The sequence below is a fragment of the Coregonus clupeaformis genome, unplaced genomic scaffold, assembly GCF_020615455.1.
Source record: "Coregonus clupeaformis isolate EN_2021a unplaced genomic scaffold, ASM2061545v1 scaf1487, whole genome shotgun sequence".
NCBI lineage: Eukaryota > Metazoa > Chordata > Actinopteri > Salmoniformes > Salmonidae > Coregonus > Coregonus clupeaformis.
In genome coordinates, this window is record NW_025534941.1 from 807 (window position 1) to 19,455 (window position 18,649).

General features: G+C 47.5%; 1 pseudogene; it reads right to left on the bottom strand.

Moving 5' to 3' along the window:
• Positions 1 to 204: 204 nt before the first annotated feature.
• Positions 205 to 15,703, bottom strand: LOC123487136 (annotated as a pseudogene).
• Positions 15,704 to 18,649: the final 2,946 nt, after the last annotated feature.

The window sequence follows — 18,649 nt, forward strand, 5'->3', positions numbered from 1 at the left end:
GCTATAAAGTGCTTGTTTACCTATACTTTGTTTACAAACATTGGAGTAAAACAAGCTTCTATTTTGGGTTCTGAAGTGGTACGACAGTTGAACTAAGCTGATGTTCTTCAAGAAAGTTATTTTCTTCAAGAATGAATGTCGTCCAAAAATGGATGTAGCAACTGCAGATTGACCCTTTAAAGAAAATGTGGGTCTGAGTTGTAACTAGTTCTTAATTAAATATTTTGATGTGATGCTAGTCTTACCCTCAGGTGGGGCAGCGACATACAGGGTAGCCATAAGTTTGACTGAGGACTTCCCATACAGCTGAAGAACTGAGTCGTTCAGGGGGTCCTTGTTCTTGTCCAGCCAGCCAGTGATGTTGTAGTCCACTGTGCCGGCGTAGTGCACCAGGGAGAAGTGGGCCTCTGCCTTGCCTTTAGCAGGCTTGGGCTTCTCAAACGCCTTGTTTTTCCCAAGATGCTGGTCATACAGCTTGTTCTTGAAGGAAGTGTCTGAAGCCTTGGGGAACATGCACTCCTCTTCAAGGATGGAGAAGATGCCCAATGGCTTTACGAAAAGAGTATATCAAATTAGTGATATTTACATTTAGGATCACATATATTCCTTTATCAAGCATGCTATTATCAGAGTATCTTCAATTAGGGGCACATAATAGGATACAGAGTTCTCAACAGTCAGATACGTTCTACCACTGTGATAATATCTCACACAGCGCTCTCTATGAGCTTTTGCTGTTGTGGTCCATTACAATCCTGACAGACAGTTTACCTTCTCAATAAGCTCAATGCAGGCAGCCAAGTCCATGCCGAAGTCAATGAAGGCCCAGACGATTCCCTCCTTCTTGTACTCCTCTTGCTCCAGGACGAACATGGTGTGGTTGAAAAACTGTTGCAGTTTCTCATTGGTGAAGTTGATGCACAGCTGCTCCATGCTGTTGTACTGTTGATGGAATTTCAAAAGGGATCATTTCATCATACAGGGCTGTAATCCCTCTCAATCACAACTAATTGTCTTGTTCTGGTCTCATACTCACATCAAAGATCTCAAACCCAGCAATGTCAAGCACACCGATATAGAACTGCCTTGGATTCTTGGTGTCCAACATCTCGTTGATACGGATGACCATCCACAAGAACATCCTCTCATAGATGGACTTGGCCAGAGCCGAGACTGAGTTATTAACCTGCAATGATAATACCTCAAATGAATACATGAGACATTGACCATGTATAGTGAGAAGGTGAGAAGACATCACTATTCAAAACAAGCAATGCACTAATCACCAAAATATTTCTGGTGCTCAGAAAATGGTAGATGCTGTGTTTGGCCGCCTTACCTGAGGCACAGTCTGTCCCTTGGTCACATACTCGTTGCCGACCTTCACTCTGGGGTAGCAGAGGGCCTTCAACATCTCAGCTGAGTTCAGGCCCAGCAGGTAGCCGATTTTATCAGCCACTGGAGAGAGAACCAACAACAACAGACTCAGGAACACAAGATCACTTGATTCTGATGTCACACTGACAAAAGGGTTTGGCCAAGTTTGTTATGGGTTAGGTTTTGATTTGAACCCACATTCATCATTTCAAATCATTTCTGGAGGTTGGAATTCGGTCTCCATAAATGATCTCCTGCCCGGTCTTTGATGAGGCGCTGTCTGTCTTACATATTGTATATCTATGAGTGGGACTGGGAATGGGACTAATGCTTTACATATTGTATATCTATGAGTGGGACTGGGAATGGGACTAATACTTTACATATTGTATATCTATGAGTGGGACTGGGAATGGGACTAATGCTTTACATATTGTATATCTATGAGTGGGAATGGGACTAATGCTTTACATATTATATATCTATGATTGGGACTGGGAATGGGACTAATGCTTTACATATTGTATATCTATGATTGGGACTGGGAATGGGAATGAGTGGGACTCACCCTCTGTGCCGTCTGGCTCAGCCTGCTCCTCACGCTGTTTCTGCTTGAATTTCAAGTTGCCATGGTGCAATACAGCTCCTGTCAGCTTGTAGATGCTAATCTTCTCATCATTATTGAAGCCCAGGATTGTAATGGCATCCTGGTATTAGACAGGAAGTACAACAGTGATGAACTGAACGGTAGTTTGCTCACTTACAGTACACTACAGTTCTGTGCTCTCACCAGAACAAATGGGATGGATATATTTGACTGGCTTTCACAGAGCCACATGATTATGCTTGGCCAACACTAGTAGATGACAGCACAAAAGGAGTTTTACACAGTTTCACAGGGCACTTAGTGGCCCTCTCTTGTGGATGTCTTACATGTGTGTGCCTCAAGGTGAAGTGTGAAGTCATGAAGAATGCCTTGAGGCTCATGCCTAACTAACACAAGGCATTTAGAATCTGACGAAAAAAATACATGAAAATTCCCAGCTGCTACCAAGTTGGAATTGAACAGTGCATTCATTGTGTATGGTGGTTCTACCCATTCCATATCTAGAGTTTGGTTAACCCTTTGTTTGACTCACGTCTGTGGCATCCAGCTCTTCCTTGTCGTTGATGCTGGCCACGGTGATCTGACCCTGGCTGCACATGGGGAAGTCGTAGGGGTTGGTGGTGATGAGCGCCATTTCTATGGACAACGGAGAATGTCTTGTCAGTTAAATCTCTTAGAATTGTGCTGTCCTACCTTTACAGTATCTCTCCTTCCTTTACTCAATAGATGGATTCAACCATATCACTGTTAAGGTTTCAAAGCTATCGGTAATTGATCAAAGTTACCGGAATGTTCAGTAATTTTAGTAATAATAGAAAATCTATGGCAATCTATCGTAACTCTACTTTGCCATACCAACAATCTCAGGTTTGTGATTGGTCATCATCTGGAAGAAGATGTGGTAGCCTCTCTCATCGGGAAGCTGGAAAGACACTCTGGACTTCTCTAGCAGGTCTGAGAGAGAAAGAGAGAGAGATTGACAGAGAGAGAGATAGTGAGAGTGAGAGTGAGAGAGATAGTGAGAGTGAGAGTGAGAGTGAGAGTGAGAGTGAGAGTGAGAGTGAGAGTGAGAGTGAGAGTGAGAGTGAGAGTGAGAGTGAGAGTGAGAGTGAGAGAGAGAGAGAGAGAGAGAGAGAGAGAGAGAGAGAGAGAGAGAATTAGAGAATTATGATCTCCCAAAAAAAATCTGTGTGAATTTAGTAAAGCATTGAGAAAAAATCCTAATCAACTCACAGGTCTCAATGTCAGCTTTAGCCAGTTTGCTACCTTGGAAGTGAATCCTGATGAATTTACCCTATAGTAGAGCATGGGGGTTAGAAATAGGTCAACTAAATACATCTAACATTTAACTTTGATAGACCCTTTAAATGTTACAGAATGTTGGACATCTATTGATATAACAAAAGGGAACTACTGAAATAAATGTTTCCAATCTAAGGTCACTTTCACAGTATGCCCTTCATACTTACAAAGCGAGATGAGTGTCACAGTTCCCTCAGCCAGAACCCAGAAGCAGACCAGGACAAGGAGAGTTGAACGAAGGTGAGGGTTTATTTAGATAACAACAAAAGGTGCAGAATAATCCAGGGACAGAGCGGGCGGCGTGGATGAGTAGTTGGGGGTGCAGTACTAGGTCCAGTGATGGCTCGGCAGCCGCCGACCATCAGGCAGAGGTGGGGTGAAGGTTCCGGACGTGTGACTGCAGGTGGAACAAAAACGGAGGTAAGGACACAAAAACTCAACAAAGTACAAAACAACAAAACTCACGCTAGAAACTCTAGACTGATACACAGAACACCTACTGTTCATGGCTAACGATCCGGCAGGAACTGGATGTTTGGCCAGAGCCTAAAAAGGGTGATGATGAGGACCAGGTGTGCAGATTGCTGACGGGATGCAGGTGCGGCTCCCCGGAGCGTTCCCGAACCCTCGGGAAACTGGAGACTACGAACAAAAACACTAGTCCCCAGACAGGACCCGACTCAGACTGCCGGAATCGTTACAGTACCCCCCCTCCGACGAACGCCACCGGGCGGACCTCCCGGAGCGCCAGGATGGAGGCGGTAGAAATCCCTGATGAGGTCAGCATCTAGGACCTGTCGCCGCGGAATCCAACTCCTCTCTTCAGGACCATACCCCTCCCAGTCCACGAGATACTGGAAACCCCGGCCCCGCCGTCTGGAATCCATGATGCGACGCACCGTGTAGGCAGGACCACCTCCGATCATCCGAGGAGGAGGAGGAGGAGGCGGAGGAGGCAACAGAGGACTGAGGAAGACAGGCTTGAGGCAGGAGACATGAAAGGTGGGATGGACTCTGAGCGTCCTCGGTAGTTTGAGTCGAACTGCCACCGGATTGATCACCTTCTCCACCACAAACGGACCAATGAACTTCGGTAACAACTTCCTAGACTCAGTCCGTAACGGAAGATCCCGTGTGGCCAACCAAACTCTATCTCCGATGGTATAGGTGGGAGCGGGGATCCGGCGACGATTCGCCTGGAGCTGATACCGATCCGAACCTCTAAGGAGTGCCTTTCTGGCCCGATGCCAGGTCCGGTGGCAACGACGAATATGAGCCTGAACAGAAGGCACTGATAGCTCCTTCTCCTGAGAAGGGAACAGGGGAGGTTGGTAGCCATACAGGCACTGGAAGGGAGACATCCCAGTGGCAGATGTAGGGAGAGTATTGTGGGCATACTCAACCCAAGGCAACTGAGAGACCCAGGAGGTGGGGTTGGAAGAGACCAGACAGCGTAGCGTGGATTCCATCTTCTGGTTGGCTCTCTCCGCCTGACCATTGGATTGGGGGTGAAAACCAGATGTGAGACTGACTGTAGCTCCAATGGCCAAACAGAAGGACTTCCAGACAGCAGAGGTAAACTGAGGACCACGGTCGGAAACGATATCACTGGGCAAACCGTGGACCCTGAAAACCTCCCTAACCAGGATCTCGGACGTCTCCGAGGCAGAGGGAAGCTTGGCAATAGGCACAAAGTGGGCGAACTTGCTGAATCTGTCCACGATAGTCAGAACGACCGTGTTCCCCTCAGAAGCGGGCAACCCCGTGACGAAGTCCAGGGCCAGATGCGACCATGGACGCCGGGGAATAGGAAGGGGGTGAAGTAGTCCAGAGCTGGGCCGATTGGTACTCTTATTCTGCGCACACACTGGACAGGCAGCAACAAAACCCCGAGTATCCTCGGCCATGGCAGGCCACCAAAAACGTCTGCGAAGAAACGCCATTGTCCGAGCCACGCCAGGGTGACAAGCCATCTTGCTGGCGTGGGACCATTTGAGGACAGCAGGACGAACCGACTCAGGCACAAACAACCGACCGGGTGGACCGTTACCGGGACCGGGCTGAGTCCGAAGGGCCGCCAGCACCTCCTCCTCAATCTTCCACATCACTGCTCCCACGACGCAGTTCCGGGGGAGAATAGTCTCGGTCTTGGACCCACTCTCCTCCGTCTTGGAGAACATCCGGGACAAGGCGTCCGCCTTGCCGTTCTTAGATCCAGGTCGGAACGTCAGGGCAAACTTGAATCGTCCGAAAAACAACGCCCACCTGGCCTGACGGGGAGTTGAGACGTTTAGCCGATTGCACGTAAGCAAGATTCTTGTGGTCAGTCCAGACAATAAACGGTTGCTCCGCCCCCTCCAACCAGTGGCGCCACTCCTCCAAGGCAAGTTTCACCGCGAGAAGCTCCCGGTTACCCACATCGTAATTCCTCTCTGCAGGCGAAAGGCGACGAGAGTAGTAGGCGCAGGGATGGAGTTTACTGTCCGTGGAGCATCGCTGCGACAGGATGGCGCCAACTCCCACATCAGACGCGTCCACTTCAACGAGCGAACTGACGGGCCGTGTCCGGTTGAGAGAGAATCGGTGCGTTGGTGAATCGCCTCTTCAAATCCAGAAACGCTCGATCCGCCTCCGGATTCCACTTGAAGGTCCTGATACTGGAAGTCAAGGCAGTTAATGGAGCGGCCACACGGCTGTAATCCCGGATGAATCTGCGGTAGAAATTCGCAAACCCCAAAAATCTCTGGAGTTGCAATCTCGTACCGGGCTGGGCCCATTCCAGAACCGCTCTAACCTTCTCCTGATCCATCCTAATCTCACCCCTGGAGATGATGTACCCGAGAAAGGATGTAGTGTGGGCGTGAAACTCGCACTTCTCGGCCTTCACGAACAGGCGATTCTCCAACAATCGCTGCAGAACCTGCCGGACATGCTGGACGTGGTCGGAAGGTTCCTTCGAGAAGATCAGAATGTCATCCAGGTAAACAAACACGAAGAGACCGATCATATCTCTCAGGACGTCGTTCACCATACTCTGGAATACCGCTGGAGCATTGGTCAGTCCAAACGGCATCACCTGATACTCGAAGTGACCCATCGGTGTATTGAAACCCGTCAACCACTCGTCCCCCTCTCTGATCCGGACCAGGTGATACGCATTGCGTAGGTCTAGCTTGGTGAACACCGTAGCACCCTGTAAGGAGTCGAAGGCAGAACTCATCAAGGGCAGGGGATACTTGTTCTTGACCGTGATGTCATTCAACCCCCGATAATCAATACACGGTCGAAGAGAGCCATCCTTCTTTCCCACAAAGAAGAATCCTGCCCCCAGGGGGTGATGACGAGGGACGAACGAGACCAGCAGCTAGGGACTCCTTGATGTAGGTCTCCAACGCCTCACGTTCAGGTCGGGAGATACTGTATAACCTTCCCTTGGGGTAGACAGCTCCAGGGACCAGGTTGATGGCACAATCATATGGTCGGTGGGGAGGAAGTGACAGAGCCTTCTGCTTACTGAAAACTTCCCCCAAATCGTGATATGTCTCGGGAACCAGGGACAAATCTGGGGGTTTAGCCTCAATCACCTGACTGGGAACCGAATGGGGGCAGGCAGTCTTGAGACAGTTAGCATGACAATCAAGGCTCCAACTCGTTACCTTGCCCGTCACCCAATCGAACGTGGGATTGTGTTCCTTCAGCCAGGGGTATCCAAGGACCAGAGGAACATGGGAAGACGGCAGAATGAAAAATGAAATCATCTCAGAATGATTCCCGACAACCGCATCTTAACCGGTTCAGTCCTCATCGTGATACGTGCCAGACTACTGCCGTTCAGAGTGGTCGCTTCAATGGCTTCCGGCAATTGCTCCTTGGAAAGCCCCAGCTGTTCCACCAACTCGGCATCAAGAAAGCTTCCATCGGCACCTGAATCGATAAAAGCGTTAAGCGCTAAGCTCTGATTCCTGTTCACAAGGGTAGCCGGGAAGCGGGGTCTGACAGAGGTACTGAGAGGTTGAAACTGGCTCGCTAAAAGTCCTCCCAACTTTAGCGAGCCGGGCAGTTTGACGACCGCCGGGAACAAGTGGAGATGTAATGTCCCGAGCGACCACAGTAGAGGCAGCAGTTGGTCTTACGTCTATGTTGACGCTCCTCCTTGGTTAACCCGTGCCGCCCCACTTGCATGGGTTCAGAATCGGGAGAGAGGTCCTCTCCACTAATCCTTAGTGGTGGAGAATGATCGACGTGTTCTGGTCCACCGCCCGACCCGACTGGGAACTGAGAAGCTGATCGATTGGACGGACCCCATTGCTTCTCCCTCCTTCGCTCTCGGACTCGATTATCCACCCGAATAGACAAGGCTACCAAGCTGTCCAGGTCACTAGGCTCCGGATAGGAGATCAACTCATCCTTGAGCTGCTCCGACAGGCCCTGGTAAAAGGCCGCTTGCAAAGACTCCTCGTTCCACCCACTCTCCACAGCCAACGTCTTGAACTCGATCACGAAGTCGGCCACGCTGCGAGTTCCTTGGTGAAGAGAAAACAGACGCCTAGCTGCGTCCCTCCCTCGGACGGAATGGTCGAAGAGCTTCCTCATCTCGGCCGTGAACCCCTGGTATGAATCCATGCAGGGATCCTGTCGTTCCCAAACGGCTGAAGCCCACTCCAGCGCTCGACCACGCAGCAACTCAATCAAAAAGGCTATCCTAGCCTTGTCAGTGGCATAAGAGTAGGGCTGTAGATCGAACACTAATCCACACTGCATAAGGAAGGAACGGCATCTTCCCAGCTCCCCCTCATATTTGTCCGGCGTCGGAACCTTGGGCTCACGGCGGGACACAACTTCAGAAGCGGCAGGCGAGATGGGTGAAACCGGTAGTGGGTCCTCCACCGGACACTGGCGTTGGTTCTGGACCTCCGTCAGGCCGGTAGAAAGGTTCCGAACGGACAACGCGATCTCCTGTAGTACCATGCTATGATGGCCCAACATCTTCTCCTGCTGGGTAAGGGCATGGCGAACAGAGTCCAGGTCCGCTGGGTTCATAATTGGCCGGATCGTTCTGTCACAGTTCCCTCAGCCAGAACCCAGAAGCAGACCAGGACAAGGAGAGTTGAACGAAGGTGAGGGTTTATTTAGATAACAACAAAAGGTGCAGAATAATCCAGGGACAGAGCGGGCGGCGTGGATGAGTAGTTGGGGGTGCAGTACTAGGTCCAGTGATGGCTCGGCAGCCGCCGACCATCAGGCAGAGGTGGGGTGAAGGTTCCGGACGTGTGACTGCAGGTGGAACAAAAACGGAGGTAAGGACACAAAAACTCAACAAAGTACAAAACAACAAAACTCACGCTAGAAACTCTAGACTGATACACAGAACACCTACTGTTCATGGCTAACGATCCGGCAGGAACTGGATGTTTGGCCAGAGCCTAAAAAGGGTGATGATGAGGACCAGGTGTGCAGATTGCTGACGGGATGCAGGTGCGGCTCCCCGGAGCGTTCCCGAACCCTCGGGAAACTGGAGACTACGAACAAAAACACTAGTCCCCAGACAGGACCCGACTCAGACTGCCGGAATCGTTACAATGAGTTGTCGTTCCTCACTGTCTTGGCATTACCGTAAGCCTCCAGCAGAGGGTTAGCTGCAATGATCTGATCCTCAAGAGACCCCTGATTGAGACAAACACAAGTTGCTCAGAAACTGGTCAAGTTAGTTTTTCTCAATCGCTTGAACACAGCCCACCAAACTGAAATGTGTTAGAAAGGTAAAACCTACCTGCATTTTGCCTGGCTCTGCTTCCTTCTTGGGACCAGAAACTGCAATGGTGGCGAAGTACTGGATGACACGCTTGGTGTTGACAGTCTTTCCTGCACCGGATTCTCCACTGGTTAATATGACAGAGAAAGAGGGGTTTTAGTTTTAGCTTTCACTAAGAAATAGCATTGAAAAATACACTGTTGACCTGGTTTCTTACATAAGTAAATCATCAACAAATATTCCCACTCATCAACTTATTATTATGCATAGCCTAATCCATTCATTATGTCATATATTTTCATCACACCCAAGTGACCCAACATATTGCAGTAGAAACACTTTCTCAAGTGAGATTTTTAGTACACAACTCACGTAATCAGGACGGACTGGTTCTCCTGGTCTGTAACCAAAAAACATATTGCTTATCATACTCGAGCAACATTCTGGGTACATTATTGAATTCATAGCATCATTATGAATTTCATTTAGGAAAAATTTTCATTCAAGGTTACTGAAATCAGATATTACCAGCAAACTGTTCCAACCTAGACTAGAAAACAGTAGATAACTCTCTAAAGCATATTTTAACTTCCATCCATCCATGCATCCATCAATCCATCCATCAATCTATCCATTAATCCATCCATCAATCCATCCATCAATCCATCCATCAATCCATCCATCAACCATCCATCAATCCATCCATCCATTAATCCATCCATAACCACTTATGGACTTTGAGATCCAAGAAGGAAGTTGACCCCAGCAAAATGTAGGAAGGTTGTGGCTTTTTAACACATTCCAGTTTTCTTGGCTGTGTAAACTTTTTCTCCACCTGTGAATCCTGTTTCAAGAAAAGTGTTCAAGCAATCGAGAAAACTAACTTGACCACTTTACCAGATTCTGAGCAACTTGTGTTTGTCTCCATCAGTGGCCTCTTAAGAATCTGATCAACGCAGCTAACCCTCTGCTGGAAGCTTACGGTAATGCCAAGACAGTGAGGAACGACAACTCCATATCAACATAGGACAATTTAAATGTTTCTGTATCTCTTGCTACCTCTGTCCCTAAGCAGTTTGATTGTCTCGTTCTTAACGTGGGCCTTGGTCATAATAACCAGCTGACACTAATGGGAGTTCATCACCCTCCCTCGGCTCTCTCATGTGCTCTTAACAATTTATCTGAATTGGTATCTAAGTGTGGTCAATCTGAACTATTTATGATGGGTGATTTTATTGACTGGAGGATGCCAGTGTCAGATACACTGAAATATATTTGCTCTGAGCTAAACCTGTCTCAGCTGATAACTGAGCTTACACGGCCAAATCCTAAAGATCCATCGAAATCTACCCTGATTTATCTTATTTTCACAATAACGCCAGATGAATATGTTGCTGGTGGGGTTTTCCCACAGGATTTTTGTGACCATTTCCCCGTTTTTTCTGTGTCAGTAATGTGAAAATCTATAAATCTAAGCCTCGTGTAATCATTAAGAAATACTTAAAAAACTTTAGTGAACAAGCTTTTTTTACATGATCTATAATTGAGTGACCTTGACTGTATCTCAGCTATCCCTGAACCTGATTTGTCTTTAAGCTTTTTTCCAAATATCTTCAATACTATTGTAGAAAATCATTGCCCCTTCAAAACTGATTCATCTGAAGTCATTCATAAGAGAATTGTTGCCTTGGTCAAGGCCAGGAACACAGGCTTAGGCCCGGATTGGTAATCTTTTAGACAACTGAGGACTCAATGTGTAAGACTGACCAAGAAAGCTAAATCTGATTATTTTGTAAATACTCTTTCTGATTGTAATGGGAACCCGGCTAAATTCTGGAAAACTGTCAAATCTCTGATGGGTTGCACTTCCTCCTCTCTGACCCAACAAATTCATTCAGACTCTGGCCCCATTACGGACAAAAATGCTATCATTGATGCATTTAATCGTCTTTTTATTTCAGCTGGCTATCTTTTTTGAAAGAGCATCTAACCCTTGTATCTCTGAGAGTGGGCTGAACGCTGATTCAGACATTTTGCAGATTGAAAACGGTAGTCAACATTTTGTATTTCAGTAAATCACAGAAAAATAAGTCCTTGATGCCTTACTTTCTATAGATACCTAGATATCCACAGGGGCTGACCAATTGGAGCTGGGTCTGCTCAAGTGTGCTGCCCCCCGCATTGCTTGCTCAGTAACCTATAGTTTTATATTGTAATTGATTTTGACGTATTTTATTAAATTGTATATGCAGGGCTCACTTGTAAAAGAGACACTGGTCTCAATGGTGACTCCCTGATTAAATAAAGGTACATAAAACATGCACTTATGGACATCCATCCATCCATCCATCCATCCATCCATCCATCCATCCATCCATCCATCCATCCATCCATCCATCCATCCATCCATCCATCCATCCATCCATCCATCCATCCATCCATCCATCCATCCATCCATCCATCCATCCATCCATCCATCCATCCATCCATCCATCCATGAGAGCTCGTACCAATCTGCATGAACTGAAAGGCGTTGTCAGAGACGGAGAAGATATGGGGTGGAGCCTCCATCCTCTTCTTCCCTCTGTAGGCGTTGACAACCTCCATGTCGTACACAGGAAGCCACTTGTAGGGGTTCACCGTGGCACAGAAGAGCCCAGAGTAGGTCTGGATGAAAGGGATTCAATTAAATTAGGGGATTAGCTCAATCAGATTGACTTTTACCTGGATTTATGTGAGGATGTAGGTGTACTATGGTATACTAATGTAGGTCTACTGTATTGGTATGTTTTGGTTTCTACCATTCATTTATGTGTAGTACTGTATGTGTGTGTGTTTCTCATGTTCATGTGTGTGTGTGTGTGTTTATGCAGGTATCTTACATAGATCATCCATGCTGCATAACGCTCTTTGAGGTTATACAACACAGAGGCTTCATTCAGGTAGGTCATCATGGCCATGTCCTCAATCTTGTCGTACTTAGGGGGGTTCATCTGGTAGACGTCTGCGTCTTTGAACTCTTTTCCTGCCTGAAACCGTCAAAAATATACATGACTGAATACTTTTTGATCATTAAATACGAGTCCAATCTTTAAATATATATTTTTAACTGCATACCCCCATCTAATCCAACTACTTTGTTATCACCCACTGACACATACATGGTGATTCTTAACTAGTCCATATACATTTGTAATTAGCAGCGATAAAATGTATGTGTTTGAAGGTTATATTCTGCTTACAAAAAAACCAGAGGAATCCTTCTCAATCTATCTTTTGTTACTGATTTCATTTTGCCTGTTGGCATGTTTGGATAATTTTGATGTTTATTTCAAGAAATTGAGTAATTGCACCAATCAGGCTTACCTCCTTAGTGTGACACTCTGGCTCTAGGACTTTTGTATGTGAGCTAGAGTGTATGTTGTTTTGTTGGGGATTTGGGTGTTTTTCTATGTTGGTAGTTCTGTTGGGTGTGTTTCTATGTTTGCAGGTCTATGGGTTATATTTCTAGGTGGTGTGTTGTAGTCAATGACTCCCAATCGGAGGTAACGAGTGTCAGCTGTCGGCTCGTTATCTCTGATTGGGAGCCATATTTATACTGCATGTTTTCCTGTGGGCATGGTGGGTTATTGTTCCATGTTTCTGTCAGTGTTACAGAGGACTTCACTATCGTCATTTGTTGTTTTTTCGTGGTTGCTTTATTAAATAAAGTCATCATGTTCACTCCACGCGCTGCGTATTGGTCCGCTTCTTCAGACGATCGTGACAGAAAAACCCACCATAGAAGGACCAAGCAGCGTGTCCAGGAGCAAGACAGCTGGACATGGGAGGAAGCGCCTGGTAAGGAGATCGAGAGGCTGGCGATGGCCCAGGTGGGCAAATCGTGGTCCTGGGAGGACATGCTCGGGGGCAAGGGACCTTGGGGGGAAGATCAAGGCCCTGGCGAGAGAGGAGCAACGGCGTCAGCAGGGCCATCATCGTTGGAAGGACGAGAGGCAACCCCAAAAAGTTTTTGGGGGGGGGCACATGGCTTGGGCGGCTGGGCAGTAGGAGGCTGCCACAGGGAGACGTGGAGAGAAGGCTATCGGATTACGGGAGCCATTGGCGAGTAGAGGAAGGGAAGTTGTTGCGGCACGGCGTGAGAGACTGATGTGTGTTACCAGTCCGGTCCGGCCCGTTCCTGATCCCCAGTTAAAGCCAGTGGTGTGTGTTCCCAGTACGGACCGGCCTGTTCCTACTCCACGCATCAAGCCCACGGTGTGCGTCGCCAGCCCAGCCCGGCCTGTTCCTGCTCCACGCACAGAGGATACGGTGTGCGTCGACAGCCCTGCCCGGCCTGTTCCTGCTCCACGCACCAAGGATACGGTGTGCGTCGACAGCCCTGCCCGGCCTGTTCCTGCTCCACGCACCAAGGATACGGTGTGCGTCGACAGCCCTGCCTGCCCTGTTCCGGCTCCCCGCACTAGGCGTTATGGGAGTCCCCAGGGTCCAGCATGCCCTGTTCCGACTCCCCGCACTAGCCCTGAGATGCGTGTCCTCAGCCCGGTACCTCCAGTTCCGGCACCACGCATCAGGCCTACGGTGCGTCCCCAGGGCCAAGCATGCCCTGTTGCTGCTTCCCGCACTAGCCCTGAGATGCGTGTCCTCAGCCCGGTACCTCCAGTTCCGGCACCACGCATCAGGCCTACGGTGCGTCCCCAGGGTCAAGCATGCCCTGTTGCTTCTCCCCGCACTAGCCCTGAGATGCGTGTCCTCAGCCCGGTACCTCCAGTTCCGGCACCACGCACCAGGCCTACGGTGCGCCTCAGACGGCCAGAGTCTGCCGTCTGCCCAACGGGCCTGAACCGGCCGTCTGCCCAAACGGCGCCTGAACTGCCCGTCTGCCCAACGCCGTCTGAACTGCCCGTCTGCCCAACGCCGTCTGAACTGCCCGTCTGCCCAACGCCGTCTGAACTGCCCGTCTGTACTGAGCCTGCAAAGCCGCCCGTCTGCCATGAGCCTTCAGAGCCGTCCGCCAGACCGGAGCCGCTAGAGCTCTCCGCCAGACAGGATCAGCCAGAGCCTTCCGCCAGACAGGATCAGCCAGAGCCTTCCGCCAGACAGGATCAGCCAGAGCCTTCCGCCAGACAGGATCAGCCAGAGCCTTCCGCCAGACAGGATCAGCCAGAGCCTTCCGCCAGACAGGATCAGCCAGTGCCTTCCGCCAGACAGGAGCAGCCAGAGCCTTCCGTCAGACCGGATCAGCCAGAGCCTTCCGCCAGACAGGAGCAGCCAGAGTCTTCCGCCAGACGGGATCAGCCAGAGCCTTCCGCCAGCCATGAGTGGCCAGATCCGTCAGCCAGCCATGAGCAGCCAGATCCGTCAGCCAGCCATGAGCAGCCAGATCCGTCAGCCAGCCATGAGCCGTCCAGCCAGGGTCCGCCAGAGCCGTCCAGCCAGGATCCGCCAGAGCCGTCCAGCCAGGATCCGCCAGAGCCAGCCAGCCAGGATCCGCCATTTAGCCTGGTACTGCCCCTTAGTCCGGTACTGCCCCTTAGTCCGGTACTGCCCCGTAGCCTGGTGCTGTCCCTTATCCTGGTGCTGTCCCTTAGTCCGGTGCTGCCCCTTAGCCTGGTACTGCCCCTTAGTCCGGTACTGCTCCTTAGTCCGGTACTGCCCATTAGTCCGGTGCTGCCCCTTAGTCCGGGGCCGCCCCTTAACCCAGTGGGGTTTAGTTGGGGGGGGGTAATGTGGAGGAGGCTAGGGAAGCTGGTGACTAAGGTGGGGTGGGGACCACGACCAGGAGCAGAACCGCCACCGTGGACAGACGCCCACCCAGACCCTCCCCTAGACTGTGGGCTGGTGCGCCCGGAGTTCGCACCTTTAGGGGGGGGTACTGTGACACTCTGGCTCTAGGACTTTTGTATGTGAGCTAGAGTGTATGTTGTTTTGTTGGGGATTTGGGTGTTTTTCTATGTTGGTAGTTCTGTTGGGTGTGTTTCTATGTTTGCAGGTCTATGGGTTATATTTCTAGGTGGTGTGTTGTAGTCAATGACTCCCAATCGGAGGTAACGAGTGTCAGCTGTCGGCTCGTTATCTCTGATTGGGAGCCATATTTATATTGCATGTTTTCCTGTGGGCATGGTGGGTTATTGTTCCATGTTTCTGTCAGTGTTACAGAGGACTTCACTATCGTCATTTGTTGTTTTTTCGTGGTTGCTTTATTAAATAAAGTCATCATGTTCACTCCACGCGCTGCGTATTGGTCCGCTTCTTCAGACGATCGTGACACTTAGTGCCGTCAGGATTCGTGACTGTTACAGTACACTTCCCATCAGCCCTTGCAGTGACCAGACCCTTAAGGTACAGCTCCTTGGTGTCTGCCACATAGCAGGCGTTCTTTGAATCAAACGGTGCGGTTTGTGCCTCCATCCTCTCCTTCTCAGGCTTACGGAGGTATATGGCAGCCTTGCCGTAGATTTGCATCTCCGCGTCCGTACTCATGGTGACGGATCACTAGGAAAGAGACAAGAAACATGATTGACTCTGTGGTGCTTCCTCCCCAGTCAACAGAGCTGTGAGTGGTATCTCTCACAGAACATTTGTCACTTTTCTTATGAAGACTCAAAATATGTCTCACCTTCTTTTTCCCCTCCTACAGATGAATTTGTACTTCTTGGAGGACCATGGGAAACATTAGGGTGTTGTGAATACGCACAAAAACCGCTTTGAATGGCATCATTCAACACAATCATTACGGCCAATTCAACTACAGGTGCAACTTGTAACATTCATTTTCCTATTGGCAACTCACTTTACTACACATTCTGTCAAGAATTCAAATAAATACCCCTGAAAACCCAGTTACATTCTAGACCACCCCTCAATTTACAAACAGCAGGAGCACTACATTTGACCCTAAATAAAAGCTACAGGTTTGAAGTAAAACACATTTAAAGCAAATAACTTTTTTTTCCCCCCAAAACAACATTTTAAATGAATGCCACTTGATTGCATATTGTAAAATCTGACAAGGGACATGTAAATAAGTAAATCCAGAAGTCAAATCCAACAGTGCAGTTAGCTACTGACTCAGATGCTGAGCACAAAAAAATGATACAAATGGAAACATCTAAGGAGGCGGAGAGTCTTACCACAGAGAAGGAAGGTATCTGACTTATGGATGCTGGGGTCTCAGCCTGCTTATATCTGGTTGAAAGTGCCAACCAAGCAAAAGTTAATTATGGACCACTCTGGTAAAGGAAATGGATCGGATGAGAGACCTCTGTATTTCTGTGTCTCACTAGCGCCACCAACTTCCAGAAGCGCAAACACTCCCATTACATGACTTTTTAATTTCATATTTGTCTCTGAATTGAATTGAATTAACATCAGTAAGAGATGTCATTACTAATAATGATGACAGTATCAAAAGTTTGAGTTATCAGATTGACTCCAATGTTACTACCATTGACCTCAAATACTGTAATGGAGTCCATGTTACCCCACTACCACTAAAAACATTTCATAATAATCTGACCTTATTTAGTTGAGTTATATTAATCTTTATCAACAACTTAATATGTGTATTTTGACCCATGTTTTTCTATTTTGCTTGTCAACACATCTGAACTGTGTCCTCAGTCAACTCATGCTTGTGATTTATCACCCTGGTGAAACCATATTAAATAAATATTTAAAAGCTGGAACAGAAACATTTAGGCTTTCAATTACAGCTTCATCAAAGTGTTCAATCAACTGTGTAGTTATTTATCTACAGTCTGATCTATTGAAGATGCTGCAGGGGCTTTTATTGGTCTCACATTTCAGTTGGCTAAAACCATCCAGTGGGATTCTTAAGGCTTACATAACATCATTACAGTGCTTCAATCATCTCATCCACTCATATTTCTGACAGCAATATAGCTGCCTCAAACTTCTATTACACTCTGAAGTTAACCGTTTGGCAGCAGGCTTTAATAAAACTGCTATAAAATTAATAGGGGATAATTACAATAAAGTAACAGATTACTTTCCATTTCCATTTTAATTAATCCTTCACATCACAGTTGTAATATCTTTCTAAAAGACAGCTCTAGCAACTTGTGAAGGAGCCACCATCAGCAGAGACGTTGGTTAAAATGATTTTTAATACATGTATCTGAGCAAGGTCTTCTTTAAAGTCAGACATTTCACAGCTTTCAATGTCGATCACATCTTTTCTGTTTCAAAACCTCTACATTCAAACAGTTGTTCTTTGTGTCTAATATGGTGCAGCTAAATGAATGTTCAATAGGGTGAATCCATACAGAACGTTCAGACAGAAATGTGTTTTAAAGAATAGATACGACTGTCTGTCAGATAGAATAGAGAATCATGTCAGCTCTATTCAATACATTTCTATCAGCAACGTTCAGAACATTTCACCTGAATACACCCTGTTTGTTTTGTGAGCAGTGTCCACCCAGCACAACAAGAAGCCCCATAGCGGGGAGCTGCTTAATGCACTAGTTGAGCAGGGGGCTGGACTGGACTGACCATCTGGAAGGACCATCAACGCCTTTTCATTTCTTGGACTGTGCTCTCGTCTTCACGTCAGCCAAGGTTTATTGTTTGGTATATCTGCCAACATTTCCACACAGACTAAATCTGGCACCGATGCCACTGTTATTAGACAGAAGATATTAACTTGGCATGTTTGTGGGTGGAGAGAACATTCACACCATGCAGACTAAGAATTTATGACATTCAAGTTATTTTAATGTGCAAAGATCTGGCATGATATCTGACCTGTGTTTTTGTTTCTGAGGGACATAGTGCTGGGATGTAATATGAGCCTGCATACCATGCGGATGGGCTGTCCAGAACAGGAGTTGCAGGCCTCTGAGATACTGTTAACTGCCAGACGTCATTAAACAGTTGAGTGAACTGACATGATAAAACTGTCATTGTCACATATTTAACATATTTTGGCAGGGCCTTCGGAGGTTCGGACATTAACTCTTGATCCAAGACATTTTAATGGTGCTTTCAACGACTCAGGCTGTTCACACAAAGTAGTTTAATCACCACAGACAGGAGCTTGCCTGAGACGCCCAAGAGCCTTGGCTCACGGCAGCACTTTTAACATGACTCAATCCATTAAACTGTCACAGCCAGTCACAATATATGACACGTCACACGCTGTGGCATGGATCCACAAAACAACTGAGCTGGAATCGGGTTCATTCACATCTTATTTTCCAGGTCACATATCAATTCAATTAAATTCAATTCAAATGACTTTTTTGGCATGGGAAACATATGTTAACATTGCCAAAGCAAGTGAAGTAGATATTAAACAAAAGTGAAATAAACAATAAATATTTACAGTAAACATTACACTCACTAAAGTTTCAAAATAATAAAGACATTTCAGATTATGTCTATATACAGTGTTGTAACGATGTGCAAATAGTTAAAGTACAAAAGGGAAAATAAATAAACATAAATATGGGTTGTGTTTACAATGGTGTTTGTTCTTCACTGGTTGCCCTTTTCTTGTGGCAACAGGTCACAAATCTTGCTGTTGTGATGGCACGCTGTAGATTTCACCCAATAGATATGGGAGTTTACCAAAATGTGGTTTGTTT